The sequence below is a fragment of the Talpa occidentalis genome, unplaced genomic scaffold (assembly GCF_014898055.3).
Source record: "Talpa occidentalis isolate TD23 unplaced genomic scaffold, MPIMG_talOcc4v2.1, whole genome shotgun sequence".
Lineage (NCBI taxonomy): Eukaryota > Metazoa > Chordata > Mammalia > Eulipotyphla > Talpidae > Talpa > Talpa occidentalis.
In genome coordinates this window covers 68,399,411-68,415,557 of record NW_026555331.1, presented here as the reverse complement: position 1 = coordinate 68,415,557, position 16,147 = coordinate 68,399,411, and the positions used below count along the sequence as shown (strand labels likewise).

The following is a 16,147-nucleotide window of genomic DNA, read 5'->3' as shown; positions in this document are numbered from 1 at the left end:
AGCTAATTCCATACAGGCTTTGTGGACTCCACCCCCACTCCAGACCAAAGCCAAAATACACTGGGAACTACAAATCCCATCACCACCAAAGGGAAGGTTGCTGGAACCTCATCAAACTAACTTCAGAATTTGCCATATTTCCTAAAACTACAGTGTTGCCATATCTACAGGAAAACCAAAACAAATTAACAACTCCATAATAAAACGAGGCGTCTCTACTGTCATGATGCACCTTAAGGCTGTAAAATACCAAAAATTTAAATTTTAATCTTTTTAAGACCCTCTTCGCATCTTTTCATTATAATTTACAAATAGTAAACTGAATTCTTAAATATGGTAAATGAACAAAGATTATCCACCAAGTCTGTAAAGAATAAAAGTACCAGTAAGAGCTACAACTTAACTATGATATCCAAATATACCACGGTATTAAACAGAGTTACTACATTAACAAAGTTCCCCATATTCTTAGTTAACAGCAATCAGCACAAAGAAGTAAATAGTTTAATAATATGCCACCAGAAAAACCTTTTCCAAAAAGGTAACATTGCAGTTTTACACTATGTCCTTTGGATTATTTTTCAAGGAATATCATCATATTCAAGTCTCTATTTTTGTTAGAAACATTTCCAAGGCAATAAAGAGGAGGAAATCCTAAGATCAGTAATTTTACGTTAATCTTCAGTAATGAGAGGCAGCATGGCAGAGGAGAAAACAGTTACACACATGCCTGAATCTTATGCATTCACCACCACTAAAGTGAAATGGGATCAGAGCAGTTTAATCACTCAGAGCCTCTGTTTGTTAATCTATTGAACAAAGAGAATGCCCCATGCTGTTATGAAAAATATGTAAGAAAGGGCATATTATTATCAACAATTAAAACTAAAATACCATGGGAGTTTTCGATTTTTTTTTTAAAGCAAACTCCCCCAAGTAATACAGAGCTACACAGGTTAATCTAAGATCTCAGGCTATACATGTTCAGAACCAGACTGTTTTTGTAACTGTCTTACTCAGTTCTGTTTTTCCGGAATGCTAGCACCCAACATAAACATACAGTATATTTTCAATTAAAAAAAAAAAAGTCAGTGATTAAGTCAACAAAGCCTCCTGCTCTTCCACGCACAAAAATATAAAAATAGGTATTTTCCAGCTTTGTCTTACTTAACAGTAACGTTAACCATTGTTCCACTTATCTGATTACTTACTCCTTATGGTTTACTACCAAAATATTTAATACCGGGCAGTGTGAGGTTTTGGAGTTTTTCCCTTTTCTCTGAAATACAAACTTGCATTCTACCTTACCTCCTCTTCACACTTCAGACAGGAAATGAGTTTGTTTTCAACCATGTGGAATTTGAATTTACTTTTTAGAAAACACTGTAAAAGTAATAATCTATTTTAGTAGACTGTTTTATGCAGTCCTTCAGGCCTCATGTAAGTTACCATTAACCTCTGTGGAAATGTATTACTCAACTTGCCTAATACGCAAGTATTCCAATCTGACTTTAGAAGTCTGAAAGTTTGACCACACAGTTTTAAAAATGACCTTTATCCCTTCTTAAAAGCTAAGAAAATATATGGAAAAACTGGAGGCACTTTTCAGCCAAAATAAAAAAAAATAAAAATACACAAGTATTTAGCTTTTTAAAAAGAACGAGATATGTAATAACATAGATATCCGTGAGTACTACTAGCTAATAAAAACTGTATGCCATAGTGATGCAGATTTTGTTTGTAAGCATACTTACTGTATGCGCAGAAAAATCTTAAAGGTTAAACACCACACTTGAAGTCAGTCTGGCTACCAACCCCAGGTACTAAGAGGAAAAAGGGGGGAGGGTGTGGGGCGGGGAGGCAAAGCTGACGTCTTCATTGTTTGGCTGCTAAATTTTTTTCTTAAAGAGCACGTAGTATTTTTGCAAATTAAAAAAAAAAATGGGCGAAAATAACTCGGTAAAACTACACTTTCTCGTCCGTCTACCAAATCCTTGTAATTAAAAAAAAAAGAATTTTGATTTCTCAGTTGTCTTTTAACGGGCATACCCAAGAGAAGTTTAAAAAAAGAATCTTGGGTTTACAAAGCGAATCCCTCTGGTTCTACTCTCCACGCTGGGGGTTGAAATACCCTAACGACAGGCGCTGCACTAGTAGCACATACTCCAACAAAACACCAGAAAGTCAGGCAATGTTAGCGCCTGCTTTGGCCTCTTGTATCCCTTCCCAGTCCCAGCCCCAGCCCCCAAGATTTCCCTGAAGCTACGTAGGTTGAATTCTCTTCCTTCAAAATCAAAACAACAACAGAAAGTCACGGGGTAGAGCCGAAAAGGCCCGACGGAGCCCGCGGAAGTCCGAGGACAGCAAGGTGGGGGCGTCTGCGCGGACCCCCCGTCAGGACCAGAGCCGCGGGACCGCGGCAGCCCCAGCGCCCCCTCGACCCCAGCCCCTCTACTCACACGTCCCCGAGGACCCCGGCTCCCGACTTCCCGCCCCTTTCGAGCCCCCAGACTCCCTTGAACACCCCCCTCCCCCGACTCCCAAGACCCGGACCTCCAGGTCTCCCTCGAGACCCCAACCCCAGCCGCCCGGCCCCGAAGCGCGCCCGCGCCGCCCGCGCGCCGAACACGCCAACCCACGCGACCCAGAGCCCCGGGCGGCTGCGTTACCTGTGGCGAGGCGGTCGGTCCGGCCAGCCGCAGCGGCGCGCAGGGTCAGGCGCTAGGACTCGGAGGGCTCCGCGGCAGCCGGCCGCCGCCACCGCCACAACAACACGGCCTCCCCCACCGCCGCCGCCGGGGGGAGGGGCGGAGCCGGGACCCAAGGCTGGGGAAGCCCAGACCTCGCGGCCTTCAGAGGCGTCGGGGACCTGGGCATGCGCAGAAAGCCGCGTGCGCGAGGGCAGTTTCGCGAGGACGCCGAAGTCAACAAGGCCTGGGGACGCCCCCATCCGGCTCCGCCCCCCTCTGAGATCGCACCGCCCTCAGACCCAAACAACGCGAGGTCTTGACAGGGGCCTGGGGACGGCGGCGGTTGAATTAGATCCCGCGAGAGCACGGCCTGAGCGTCCCCTCCCCCTCCCCCCGAGAAGGGAAGACGCTGGCTCTGGTGGCTGAGTGTGGGGTTGGTGGTGCTTCCTGGGGATTTCCACGACCTTGGGAGTGAGCGCGTCTAGACGTCAGTCATCTTCGAGGGTGCTTCTCGGCGGGCTGGCCCTGCGGTGGCTTTTGTGGAGAACGCTCCCCGGTTAATCTGAAAATCCATGGGTTTTCCTCCAGACTGTGCTCCTTCGGAGGCGTGCCCGTCGCCTGTGGTGAACATCGGCTCTGGGCTCCCGTCCCCGGCCGGTGTGGGCTTCTGAGCCACCTGCCTGAACGCCCGGACACCTGTGTTCTCCACCGGGCTCCAGACCTGAGCTTTATCTTTCCACCCCCTAACATGTGCTCTTCATTTAAAAAAAAAAAAAAAAAGGTAGTTAAGGCCGGTGACTGTTGGACCAAACAAGTTTCTTTTGGTTTAAGTAGCCCGTAGCCCAAAACCGGAGGGAAAGGTTTTTTTTTGTTTTTGTTTTTAATTTTTTTTTAAAGATTTCTTTATTTATTTATATAAGCGGTGGGTGCAGTCAGAAGTGCAGGAGGGTGCGAGAATTCACCAGAGCCAGAGCGGGGAGCAGAGCAGGCAGAAGGACCGAAGTACACTGCTGAGGGGAGCAGCGGGCGGCAGGAGAGGTCTGCAGCTGGGGATCGAACCAGCGCCGCAGAGGCCGCGGGCAGCTTCGCAACCCAGCGCTCAACCGCTGCGCCACAGGGGAGGCCCCAGAGGGAAAGGTTTTTGAGGAAAAAGGATAAAGTTGAGTAGAGGAAAAGGCCACATACGCTTTAAAGAGCTGGGAAAATGCCTTAGTAATTAAGCTATTCACACTTTAAAGCGTGAGTTTGATGTGCGCAAATGGCACTGTGACTTCTCATTAGCACTCTAATTTTGTTCCAGTGCTCAACCTTCCTATTTACTAACTTTCAGTGTGACCCATTACTTGAATTCTGTCTTGATTTTCAGTTATGTTAGCAGTAATTATAGGCTCCCTACTCCTAAAGGTTATCTAAGGTAAATTAGAAATGGTTGAAACAACGGTCATCCCGGGTTACTATTTCCCACCATACCTAATTGTGTGTTAAAAAAAAAAAAAAAAAAGTTTGTAAGTAATTTCATTCCAAAGAAGAACAAGTAAAAGGTAAAAGCTGCAATCATGACGAACATAAAAACCACACAATTGCTGCTAGTGGTCTGTCACTCAATTCAACTTACTTGGTTTGCAAATATGAACCCATGTCCACTGGATATTTAGCTCCTTACTGTGCAAAATCCTATTCATTTGCCCTCTGATTCTTTGGCTCTGTGCCTGATCTGAGGGCTTGCCTGTGATGGAATCCTTTAACAGTCTTGCAGAATTAACTTTTTGCTGCTACACGCAGAAATTTTAGCACATGAAAATATTTTGCTAACCATTAGCAAAATGGTTGTTAGAAAGCTAGTTAAAATCACTGAACAACTGTTAGCCTTTTCCCTGTTTTCTCTTTCCATGCTGCTATGGAGTTTTTTAGAGATCTAGACTTTTTGTCTCCTCTTCCTCTACTACATTAAAGTGGACCACAGGTCATTTTTTAATAAGACTACAATAGTACTTTGTTAAACAGTATCAAGTGCTATTCTTAAAGATCAGTAAAGATCAGTAGCTGAACACTAAATAAGCCAATGTGATAAAACTGTATTTTTCTCTGGTGGCATATCTTATGCTACCACTCCTGCCTTCGTACATAGTTTATTTCTGGTGAGTATCTTTCTGCTTATTTGTAATCCACAAAGTCTGGGAACATGTCTGTATTGTAGTGCCAGGAAGGGCACTGAGCAGCTTTTCTATGATCCAAGCAGACTGGGGTAAAGGAGAGTCCTGGAGCCCTCGGTGATGGCTTTCTCAGGCTTTTATAGAGATGCAGTGCAGCAAGCAGGTACGCAGCAAGCAAGCACAGATAGGGGAACGGGGGGCAGCACAGGGCAGCAAGGAGGCAGGCAGGCCTCCAAGCCCCCAGGCCCCCACTCCTCCCACCTACCACCCAAGTCTTCACTCTGGGCTTCTCTGGCCCTCTTTCTCCCCTTCTCTCTCCTGCCTCTGCTTCTCTTGACAGGTATCTCAATACAGAGCCATGGCCCACAGAAGTAAACAACATAACTTACAACAATGTAACAAAATACAGTTGCCACATCAGGCAACACAGTCCTAATGACAGGAGGGCAGAAAAGCCTGAAAACCATTATGCTACGTGTATGTTCTTTATGTCTCTCCAAGGTCTGGTGCATTGTCTACCTGTACCGCTAACACTCTTCATTTGTTGTATGGATACTTTTTTTAACTATTTATTTATGCATACAACTGGCGTGGGGGGGGTGTGAGAGGATTCACCAGAGAGTGGGGAGCAGAATAGGCAGATCTACTGAAATACACTGCTGAGGGGAGCAGCACAAGAACCAAAAGAGGTCTGCTGTGCCATGTGGGTTGCTCCCCAGCCCGCCTGGGATAGAACTCGTGCTGCGGTGGCTGGTGATAGCTTGACAGTGCTGTGTCTTTAACCCCTGCGCCACCAGGGAAGCCCTATATGGATAATTTAAATTTTAAATATTCCATCATCTAGAATATGTAGATTTATTTGGGTAATAAATTTGGATAGCCAATACACAACTTATTCTTAGTATTCTTGGTCTATTGTGGTAAGTTTCCTCTTGATAAAAGCAGTAATGTTACAGACTGCTTCTGGTTGAAAGGGGAGGAGAATCACTGCACAGTGAATAGGTATCATTTTCCCTGCCCCATTTACAAGCAGCAACATTGTCAACATCCCTGACCATTAACCAGACTCCCTGAATTGGAGGCCACTTGGGAAGGAGCAAGGTGGATATATATAGATGGAGGTGGAATGAAGGAGGGGAGAGACACTTAGAGCCTTGGAGAAGAGCTGAGTATAACCAAGACATGTGGAAAAGCTGCTCCTGGGACTTTAGAGTTTTGGCAGAGACAATAGCAGCCATTAGCATGACCTCATGGTAGATCATGTGGTACATTTTAAATTTTGGGTCTCTCCTAATCTTGCTCTTTAGGACATGCTTGGGCCCTTTCTTGTGGTTCCCTGACAGAAGATGCCTTGGACTGATGGCAAGTTTGGGGGACTCAGCCACCCTGCTTTTGATTCAACTTGTCTGGGCATTTGTCCACAAGGAGATGAGTAATTTTCAGTTTTGCTGGGAATCTTACTTGAAATCCTTTCCTCTCGATCTCACTCTCACTAGTGCACTTTTGCTCTCTCTTAATTTGTACACCAATTCTATTAAAATTCTTTCACACCAAGGGTCTGCTTTATTTGTCTTTATGTGCGTAGATGGCCAGACTGTCTTTTAGAATATATCCATCAACAATTTGGGGTCCCTGAATACTTGCATACTTCAGTTGCATACTTCCAGTAACACTGTCTGTAAAAATTCTTTATGCCTAGTTGCTTCAGTTTTATTATTAAGCAGAAAATACCCAAAATGAATACTTTGTGAATACAGAACATTATATAGGCAGAAGCTTCATAATATCAGAAAGTTGTGATTTGAATGTGTAAGGCATTCAATGTTTATTAAACTGAATGAAATTTACCATACAACTATCACCACCCTAGGAATTCACATTTCTCACAGGCATGGCTAAGTTCTATCTTATATTTTTTCTGTCACAATTGAGGTACTCAGGTGTTGCCCAGATTAACCTTAAATCATCTGGTTATTTGCATAATAGGTCTTGGTTATGGTTTACAGTGCTAAGTCTGTTAAGTGAGACCTGAAGGAATTTCCTCCTCCTGTCTCTCATGTGACCTGAAATGTCTGGGGAAAACCCAGAACTAAACCCTGCTAAATATGGAGCTGTTTTGTTCTGCAACTTTATTTCCAGTACAATTACAAATCCATCACCCCTGCCCATTCCCCAAACAATAAAAACAAATACTTCCTTTCTAAAAAAGAATTAGTTTCTCTGTATTTTTCCGTTTGAAAACAAAAGGCAACACATCAGCACTTCCCTGCTGATTTTTAAAACTCTTTGGAAGAAGGTGGGAATGTTTTATAGAGTAGTATAATTTAAAAATGAAGCAGTGATATCTATTATTTAGAGAATGAGGAAATGGAAATCAGAGTTGACAGAGGTGAAAGGGAATCTTCTAACTTACTGACAGCCTTGTCACAAAATGTATCCTTGGTATTGTATTACACTGTTGTCATTTATGATTATTTCACATATTGAGAAACTGTTTAGTCAAAATTAAGGATAAAAAGCTCTCTGAAAATATAAAGGTAACAATCCTTTAAAGGAAAGAAAAAAAAAAACCTTTAAATTAGTGTTTCTCAAAATGTGATCTGGGATCAGAAGCATCAAATCACAGGTGAACTTAAAAGTGATTCTTAGAGCTCTGCCCCAATTTAGCAAATACTTTGGGTCATTCTGATGAATGCTAAAGTTAGAGAACTATTGATCCAAAGCATGAAATATGCTTTTTCAGGTACATTAATTTTTTTCCCAAAATACATATAACTCATATGTATGAAATTAGGTGGAAAAAGGCTTTCTTTGGGAAAAATACTCCATTCCTGGTGTTCCTGATATCTGTATCTCCTATTAAGCAAATTGTATTCATTGCCCATGGACCTACCCCAATATTTCTTGCATTAGAAGTCTTTCTGAGGGCCTCCCTGGTAGCACAAGGGCTAAAGCACAGCACTAAGAAGCTATCCACTGCCTCTGCAGCATGAGTTCAATACCTGGCCGGCCAGGGAGCTACCCACATGGCACAGCAGACTTCTCCTATTTAGCCTGCCACTCCCCTCAGCAGTGTATTTCAGTCAGTCTGCCCCTTCTGTCTCCACTCTGTCTCCAGTGAATCCTTTTACACCCCACACCTCTGGCCTGTACCGCAGTTCTTGTATGCAGAACTAAATCTTTTTTTTTCTTTTTAAAGAAGTCTTTCTGAATCCTTTGTGTTGAATTCTGATGCTATTTTATTGCTGTCCTGTTCTCATTCAAAAACATTATGTGATTGTGGATGTAATCAAAGACTGCTACGATAATCCTTTCCACATTAGAAAATTGCCCAGAATTGTGCACCACTGCTGCTTTAGTGGGCCTTCACCTTTAGAGCTGTTCTTTTTTATCTGAAACTAATACAGCAGATGCCAAGTTGATCAGCAGACTCCAGTAGTTTCCCAGCATTTCAAAACAATCCTGTATTTTCTGAAACACCTAGCACATTTAAAAATATAACAGTTTTTATAAAGTTATAATAAGGAGCTAAAAAAAATGGAACATTGAATAATTCAAATTTTGAAACAAACAACAAATGTAAATACACATACCTTGGTGTGACCTACTGTAATGTCAAAGGCTGGGCTGTTGACCCTTCCCTCCAAGCAATGGTCTATTGAATAATAGGTAGTCAGCAATACCTGAGCATCATAGAAACAACCTAGATTAGTGACAGCCCAGTAACAGAAAAAAGAAGCATTCCAGAAAATAAAATGTTGACAACCGTCATTTAACTAGACCAGCAGGCACCTTGTGGTGCCTTGCACAAGGAGCCCCTTAAACCTTTTCTTTTATATACCATTTCAAATGGTGCCTGAAAAAGGTTTTTTAAGAGTATCTGCCTCTGCTGTGTTCCCAGTGGTATCATTACCTGGATTAAAACTTCCTTTGTGGAAATTCCTCATGGTTGGGTATCTTGCTTTCTGAGAGTGTAGCGGTATGATCCACTACTACCGCCTCCACCAAAAATATTCATAACAAAATACTGAAAAGCAGAAAAGTTGCTTTTAGTGCAGTAACCATTAAAATAATAAATCAGTGGCCTCCCCAGTGGCGCAGCAGTTGAGCACTGGGTTGTGAAGCTGCCCGCAGCCTCTGCAGCGCCGGTTCGATCCCCAGCTGCTCCCCGGCCACCAGAGGAGGGTCCCACATGGCGCGCAGACTTCTCCTGCAGCCCGCTGCTCCCCTCAGCAGTGTACTTCGTTCCTTCTGCCTGCTGTGCTCCCCGCTCTGGCTCTGGTGAATTCTCTCACCCTCCCGTGCTTCTGACTGTACCCAGTGCTTGTATAAATAAATAAATATTTAAAAAATAATAATAAAATAAAAAATAATAAATCATAAAGTGATTGGGTGTACAATTAAAAATAAAATTATACTTTCCCAAAACCATTTGACCCTATTTCTTTCTTGTGCAACTGTTATAGGGCAGAGAGAGGGGCACCCCAGGCCCCACAAACCTACCTGCTCTAAACAGGTTCTGCCATCCGCTGCATCAACACAAAACATGAGACATTAATGAAAAGGAACTTAACTTTAATACAATTAGTAAACAATACAAGAAAGGCAAAGAATATGGTTTCTAAATCAAGCACCCAAAGTTACCCGTCTCCTCGTGGGTAAAAGTCCACCCAAGAGGGATTGGCCCAGAACAAGGCCCCAAAGCCTGCCACAAGTCTAAAGCATCTTTCAGTGGAGACCCACAGAAAAGGATCAGAAACAACCAGACAAGTCTGGAAGGAGAAGAACAAAATCAAAATCAAGACAAAACCCGCCACTGTCACCTCCCCACGGGTCTCTCACTCACATCTGTTTCAACCAGTCCACGACCAAAAGGCAAGTGTAGTTTCTTCACATGTCTCTCAACTCCATGTGCCTCCTCCAGGTCTCCTTCTGACTCTCCATCCTACTTCCTTCCTTCCTCAGTCTCCTCTGCAACTTCTTTTTTCTGCTCAGCTCCACCCTCCCTTGCGTGGGGCTGAAAACCTGGAAACTCCCCCTTTCCTGGGGACCACCCTGTTAGACAAAACATGCCAGGCCAGGTAGGCTCATTGTTAGTTCTTGCAGACCATAAGAGAATTTGGAGACTTTGGTGGATTTTCCTGTCCTTTAATGCTGAAACAGGGGACCATATGCATGTAGGGCAGAGAGAGACATAGAGAAACTCCAACTCTGAGAGAAGCCTAATAGCAATTCCTCTGTCTAGCCCCCTTTACGCTGCTAAATGCCCATAGCCATCCAATAGATGCATTGTTGCAAATACAAGGCCCATGTGTTGTGTGGATGCCCCTATGATGAAAAAGAGCATTTCAAAGTATGGGCTGTCTGTTGTGTAAAAGGCAAAGAATAGACTGATTTTAACTCATCTTACTTACATTCTTTGAGTGGATATTACAATTTCTACCCCTTATAATATTTTGTAAAGTCTATTTGTACCTACTATGTCCAGTTAGAAATGTAAGTTAGTTAGAAATTTAACCCTTAGGGGCCTCCCCTGGTGGCGCAGGCAGTTAAGCGCAGTGCTATGAAGCGGTCTGCAGCCTCTGCTGCACTGGTTCGATCCTTGCCGCCGGCGAGATACCCACATGGCACAGCAGACCTCTCCTGTCTTGCCAACTCTCCCCTCAGCAGTGTATTTCAGTCAGTCTGCCTGTTCTGCTCCCCGCTCTGTCACTGGTGAATCCTCTTGTTAGGGGAAAAGGATGTCCTGAGCTAATTCCATGAAGGTTTTTTGGACTCCACCCCCACTCCAGACCAAAGACATCAAGACATTGGGAAAGACAAATCCCGTTACCACCAAAGGGAAGGTGGCTGGGACCTGAGGGTGGAGTTAAGCAGCCAGGTTTGGTATAAAAACCAGACACGTGGGCCTTGGGGGGGCTCGCTCTCTCTCTAGCCTCCTGGCTTCAAGGCTCCTGGCTTGTGGCCAGCTCTCAGAGTGCCATTTGGGATTCCAGATCAGCAGATCAGGTAGGACGCATTTATAACTTTGTCTCCCACTTTTCTCCCTGAGATGTACATTTCCTCATTTGCCCTTCCCTTGTAAATAAACTTTTTATTAACCTTTCGTATGTGCCTGCAGTAGAGTATTGATAAGCCCTTTCAAGCACGCTGGTGAGGACCCAGTCAGGCACCCCGTTTTGTATCGGGGCTGCCCTATAACACTCTCACCCTCCCACACATCTGGCCTCTACCCTGGTTCTTGTATGCATGAATAAATAAATCTTTTCTATAAAAAAGAAATTTAACTCTTAATAATGATTATAAATCATAATATATACACTTGTGTGCTATTTTATTTTTACATAGAGCTCTCTCATGACAATAAATAAAAATGTCAGACATTTAAATGACCATTTCAGACCTCATTTCTCACACTTTTAAAATTTATTTTAAATAAGCTTATTTATTAAGAAACCAAAGTTTCTGTTTAATGTTTCTGTTTAAAGTTTCTGTTTAAAGTTTCTGATTAATGTTGCTTGCATGTTATAAAGAGTTACAGCAAACATTAACTTCTGGAAGACACAGCCATAAGAGGTACTGAAGTGCAGGTATTCAAGTAGTCCCTGGGATACTTCTATACATCACAAAAGTAGATCCATTCAGATCCACTTTATGCAAATGAGGTTTCTAGTAGTGCAGTTCTAGTGGCACCAATAAATAGATAAATAATTAAAGACCTAAGAGTAAATCTAACAAAGGAGGTGAAGGACAAATAAAAAAAAAAAAAAAACCCTATAAGAAATTGTTGAAAGAATTAGAAGAATACACAAAACAATGGAAAAATATTCCCTGCTCATGGATGGGAAGAATCAACTTTGTCGAAGTGTTGGGGGGAGAAACTATTTTATTTTATTTATTTATTTTTTTAAAGATTTATTTATCGGGCCTCCCCGGTGGCGCAGCGGTTGAGCGCTGGGTTGCGAAGCTGCCCGAAGCCTCTGCAGAACCGGTTCGATCCCCAGCTGCTCCCCGGCCACCGGAGGAGGGTTCCACATGGCGCACAGGCCTCTCCTGCCGCCCATTGCTCCCCTCAGCAGTGTACTTCGGTCCTTCTGCCTGCTCTGCTCCCCGCTCTGGCTCTGGTGAATTCTCTCACCCTCCCGTGCTTCTGACTGTACCCAGTGCTTGTATAAATAAATAAATAAATCTTTAAAAAAAAAAAAAGATTTATTTATCTATACAAGCACAGGCCAGAGGTGGGAGAGGTGAGAGGATTCACCAGAGACAGAGTGGGGGCATAACAGGCAGACAACCAACACACACTGCTGAGGGGAAGAGCGGGTGAGACAGGAGAGGTCTGCTGCGCCATGTGGGATACTCGCCGGCTGGCCGGGATTGAACCGTGCTGCAGAGGCTGCAGACAGCCTCAGAGTGAGGCGCTCAACCGCCTGTGCCACTGGGGAGGCCCGAAAACCTATTTTGCCCCAAACAACATACAACGTCAATGGAATCCCAATAAGTGTTTCATTTGCATTCTTCAAAGAAATGGAACATTACTTAAATTTATATAGAATCATGAAAGATCACAAATAGCCAGAGCAATCTCCTGACAAAAAAGAGTAGGAATGGCATATCATACTTTCAGTCTTCAAACTATACTATAATGCCATCATAATTAAAACAGCATTGTACTTTAACAAAAACACATACACAGACAACGGAATACAATTGAAAACACAGAAATAAACCCAATATACAAAAGCAGTAAGTTAATCTACAGCAAAAGAACCAAGAGTATACACTAGAACAAGAAAAGTCTCTTCTATAAATGGTTCTGTGAAAACTGGATTGGCACACGTAAAAGAATGAAACTGGAACCACTCTCTCACACATTACACAAAAATCAATTCAAAATGAATAAAATAGTTGGGTGTAATACCTAAAACCATAAAATACATAGAAGAAAACTTAGGCAAGGCACTTCACAACATAAACTCCATTGATGTATTTGCTGATTTGTCTCCAGTAGCAAGGAAAAAAGAGAATATAACAATTGATACTATATCAAACTGAAATGCTTCTGAATAGTAAATGAAATGGTAACTGAGATGAAGAGACACTCTAGTGAATAGTAGAAAATATTTGCACACATTTGACAAGGGACTGATTGCCAGGTTCTACAAAGAATACACACAACTCAGTAGAACAAAAAACCTAACCAAAAATTGGAAAGAAGAGCTAAATAAGCACTTCTCCAAAGGAGACATACAAATGGCAAACAGGCACATGAAAAATGTTCATCATCACTTATTGTCAAGGAAATGAAAAATAAAACCATAGTGAGATACTACCTTACCCCCCCTGAGAATGCCCATAACAAAAAGAACAGAAACAACAAGAGCTGGCCTGGATGTTGAGGAAAAGGAGCTGTCTTATGCTGTTCATAGGAATGTAGACTTTTCCAGCCTCTATGAAAAACTGTGTGGTAGTTACTCAAAGGCTAAAAATGAATCTGCTATACAACTCAGCAATTCCACACCTCGATATCTACTAAAATAATACAAAAACACCAGGGGCCTCCCTGTTGGCACAAGGGGTTGAGCACAGCACTGTGAGGCTATCTGCAGCCTCTGTAGCATGAGTTCAATCCCTGGCCAGCCAAGTAACTACCCACATGGCTCAGAGCACCTCTCTGGTCCCGCTTGCTCCTCCCCTCAGCTGTGTATTTCAGTCAGTCTGCCTGTTCTGTTCCCCACTCTGTCTTTGGTGAAGCCTCTCACATCCCCGCACCTCTGGCCTCTGCCGCAGCTCTTGTATGCATGAATAAATAAATCTTAAAAAAAAAAAATACAAAACCACCAAATGAAAGGAAACTTGCTTCTCATGTTATTGACGCATTCTTTAATAACCAAGATATAGAATAACCTGAGTGTCCCAAAACAGAGAATGGAACAAAAAGATGTTGTAACCATACACAATGGAATACTATTAAGTGATCAAAATGATAATCATGCCATTTGCAGCAATATGGTTGGAGCTAGAAGGAAATATGTTAAGTAATATGAGCCAGAAGGAGAAAGAGAGGTACCAGATAGTGTTACTTCTATGTAGAACATAGAGAAATCACATAAAGGAACAGATAAAGTTAAAATTAAAAACTGACCCTTGAAAGCTGCCCATAAAACTGAAGTATCCAGGGCTTCCATGGTGGTGCAAGGGGTTAAGATGCAACCTATGAAGCTATCCACAGCCACTGCAGCATGAGTTCAATCTCCGGCCAGGGAGGTGACCCACATAGCGCTGCAGACCTCTCTTGACTCACCCACTGCTCCCTTCAGCAGTGTATTTCAGTCGATCTTCCTGTTATGTTCCCCACTCTGTCTCTGGTGGATCCTCTCACCCCCCCACACCTTTGGCCTGTACCCCAGCTCTTGTATGCATAAATAAATAAATCTTAAAAAAAAATCTGAGATGGAAAAGGAGATGGTGAGGGGCAAACAAAGAAATAAAGTTTGGAGTGAGCACAATGGACCATGGTGGTGGACAATAGGTGCTTTTTTGGTGGTGTACTAAGGAAGAGGGAGAATCTATACTTCTACAATACTGAAGAAAATGTAAAACAATGATATTTCAATATTAAATTCAAATAACAAGAGAAACTTTGATAGAGTCTGAAGATATACAACAATATTGTGGCATAGTTGCTTTCATAATAAATATGTATTCAAATAATACAAGGAAGCAAGTGACCATGACATATTTCAAAAATACAAATAATATGCTATTGCTTCATACAATCAGAAGTCAGACTTGACTCAAGATTTGAAATTTAGTAGTAATTTTTGCATTGGAAGATGATGAGAATTATGTTAGCATAGGGAATAATGTAAGGAATAACATTGAAATAAAATGTCATTGAGTAGAGATTAATCTGATTTGGCTAGAACATACAATGTAAAGGGATAATAGAAACTAAGTTTACAAAGGTAGATTGCCTTATTTCTCTGGCTAGGACTTCCAACATTATATTGAAAAGAAGTGGCTAGAGTGGACAACCACTATGGAAAGCTGTGTGGAGGTTACTCAAGCTCGTATGGAGCTTCCATACAACCCAGCAATTCTACTCCTAGGAATCTACCCAAAAGATACAAAAAACATTAATTCAAAAGGATACATGCAACCCTATGTTTATTGCCTCACTATTTACAATAGGTAAGCAATGGAAACAACCCAAATGTCCAAAAATAGGTCACTGGATCAAGAAGATGTGGTATATATATATATATATATATACATACATACATAGCGGAATACTATTCAGCAATCAAAAAAGATAAACTTATGTCATTTGCAGCAACATGGATGGAGCTAGAAGGGATTTGCTCAGTGAAATAAGACAGAAGGAAAAGAAAAATATCTTATGGTTTCACTTATAGGAGGAATATAGGGGAACCCAATAAGGGATCAGGGGAAAAATAACAACAACAACAATACAACAACAAATTGGCAGGCACCTACAACTCAGAGACATTCTGTGAGGAAGGGGGAGGGAGAAGGATCAGAACAGGGGAAGGCAGAACACAAGGGCCTATGGCCATGGTGCACAGGTGAATTGGTGGTGGGAATTCTATGGAGACTACACCTGAGAGGAAAGAGCAAACATTGTACAAAAATGAACAGTGATGTAAAATATATATAAATAAATTATATTATAAAAAAAGGTAGATTGCAATCAGATTTTGATGGTCACTGGATTTGATGCATCAGGAAATAAAAAGTCATGTTCATTTTTATTTATGTGTAATTGACTCCAGTGTCATATCAAAACTAAAAATTATACTGTAACTATTGCTATGAGGTCAATTTGAATTTTTCCTCAATGATTCATAATATATATGAAGCTATATGTATGTGTTTGGGTCATGCATGCAAATACATATACACGCATATAAATATACACAATATATAAATATATATATATATTTATAGCTATGACATTTGAATTCTGAAATGAAGATTGGAACTGGTGGCTGAAACCAAAAGGCTGAGCTGCCGGTGAGCATAGGTAGCCCCCGGGAAAATGCTAAAAAGTATCACATTTTGGGGTAGTGTGACTGATAAGTAATATAAGGGACTGCAGAAGGGGGCATAGATTCATTCAGTCTTTGGGATTCAACGTTTTTGGATCTTGAGCATTTGGGGTCAGCAGATTTCAGTCCCCACCACGCCGCTCACCTAGAAGGCTATTGTGGGCCTCTGAAGGTAGGTGCCTCTAGCAGTCAACCTCAGAGAGTAAAAGATCGGAGGCTTAGCAAGTAGCCA

The 16,147-nt window shown here is 42.2% G+C and overlaps 1 protein-coding gene across 4 annotated transcripts in view; it reads right to left on the bottom strand.

Annotated features, from left to right (window-relative positions):
* The window catches only part of PCMTD1 (protein-L-isoaspartate (D-aspartate) O-methyltransferase domain containing 1), a 77,393-nt gene extending 74,642 nt beyond the window's left edge, over positions 1-2,751 (bottom strand). For 2 of the 4 annotated variants that reach the window (XM_054692268.1, XM_037506731.2), the window contains exon 1: positions 2,670-2,751. The gene's annotated coding sequence lies outside the window, so the exon portion shown is untranslated. Of the gene's footprint in view, positions 1-1,754; positions 1,896-2,669 lie in introns of those variants that run through there. The other 2 variants (XM_054692270.1, XM_054692269.1) reach the window with 2 other exon arrangements.
* Positions 2,752-16,147: the final 13,396 nt, after the last annotated feature.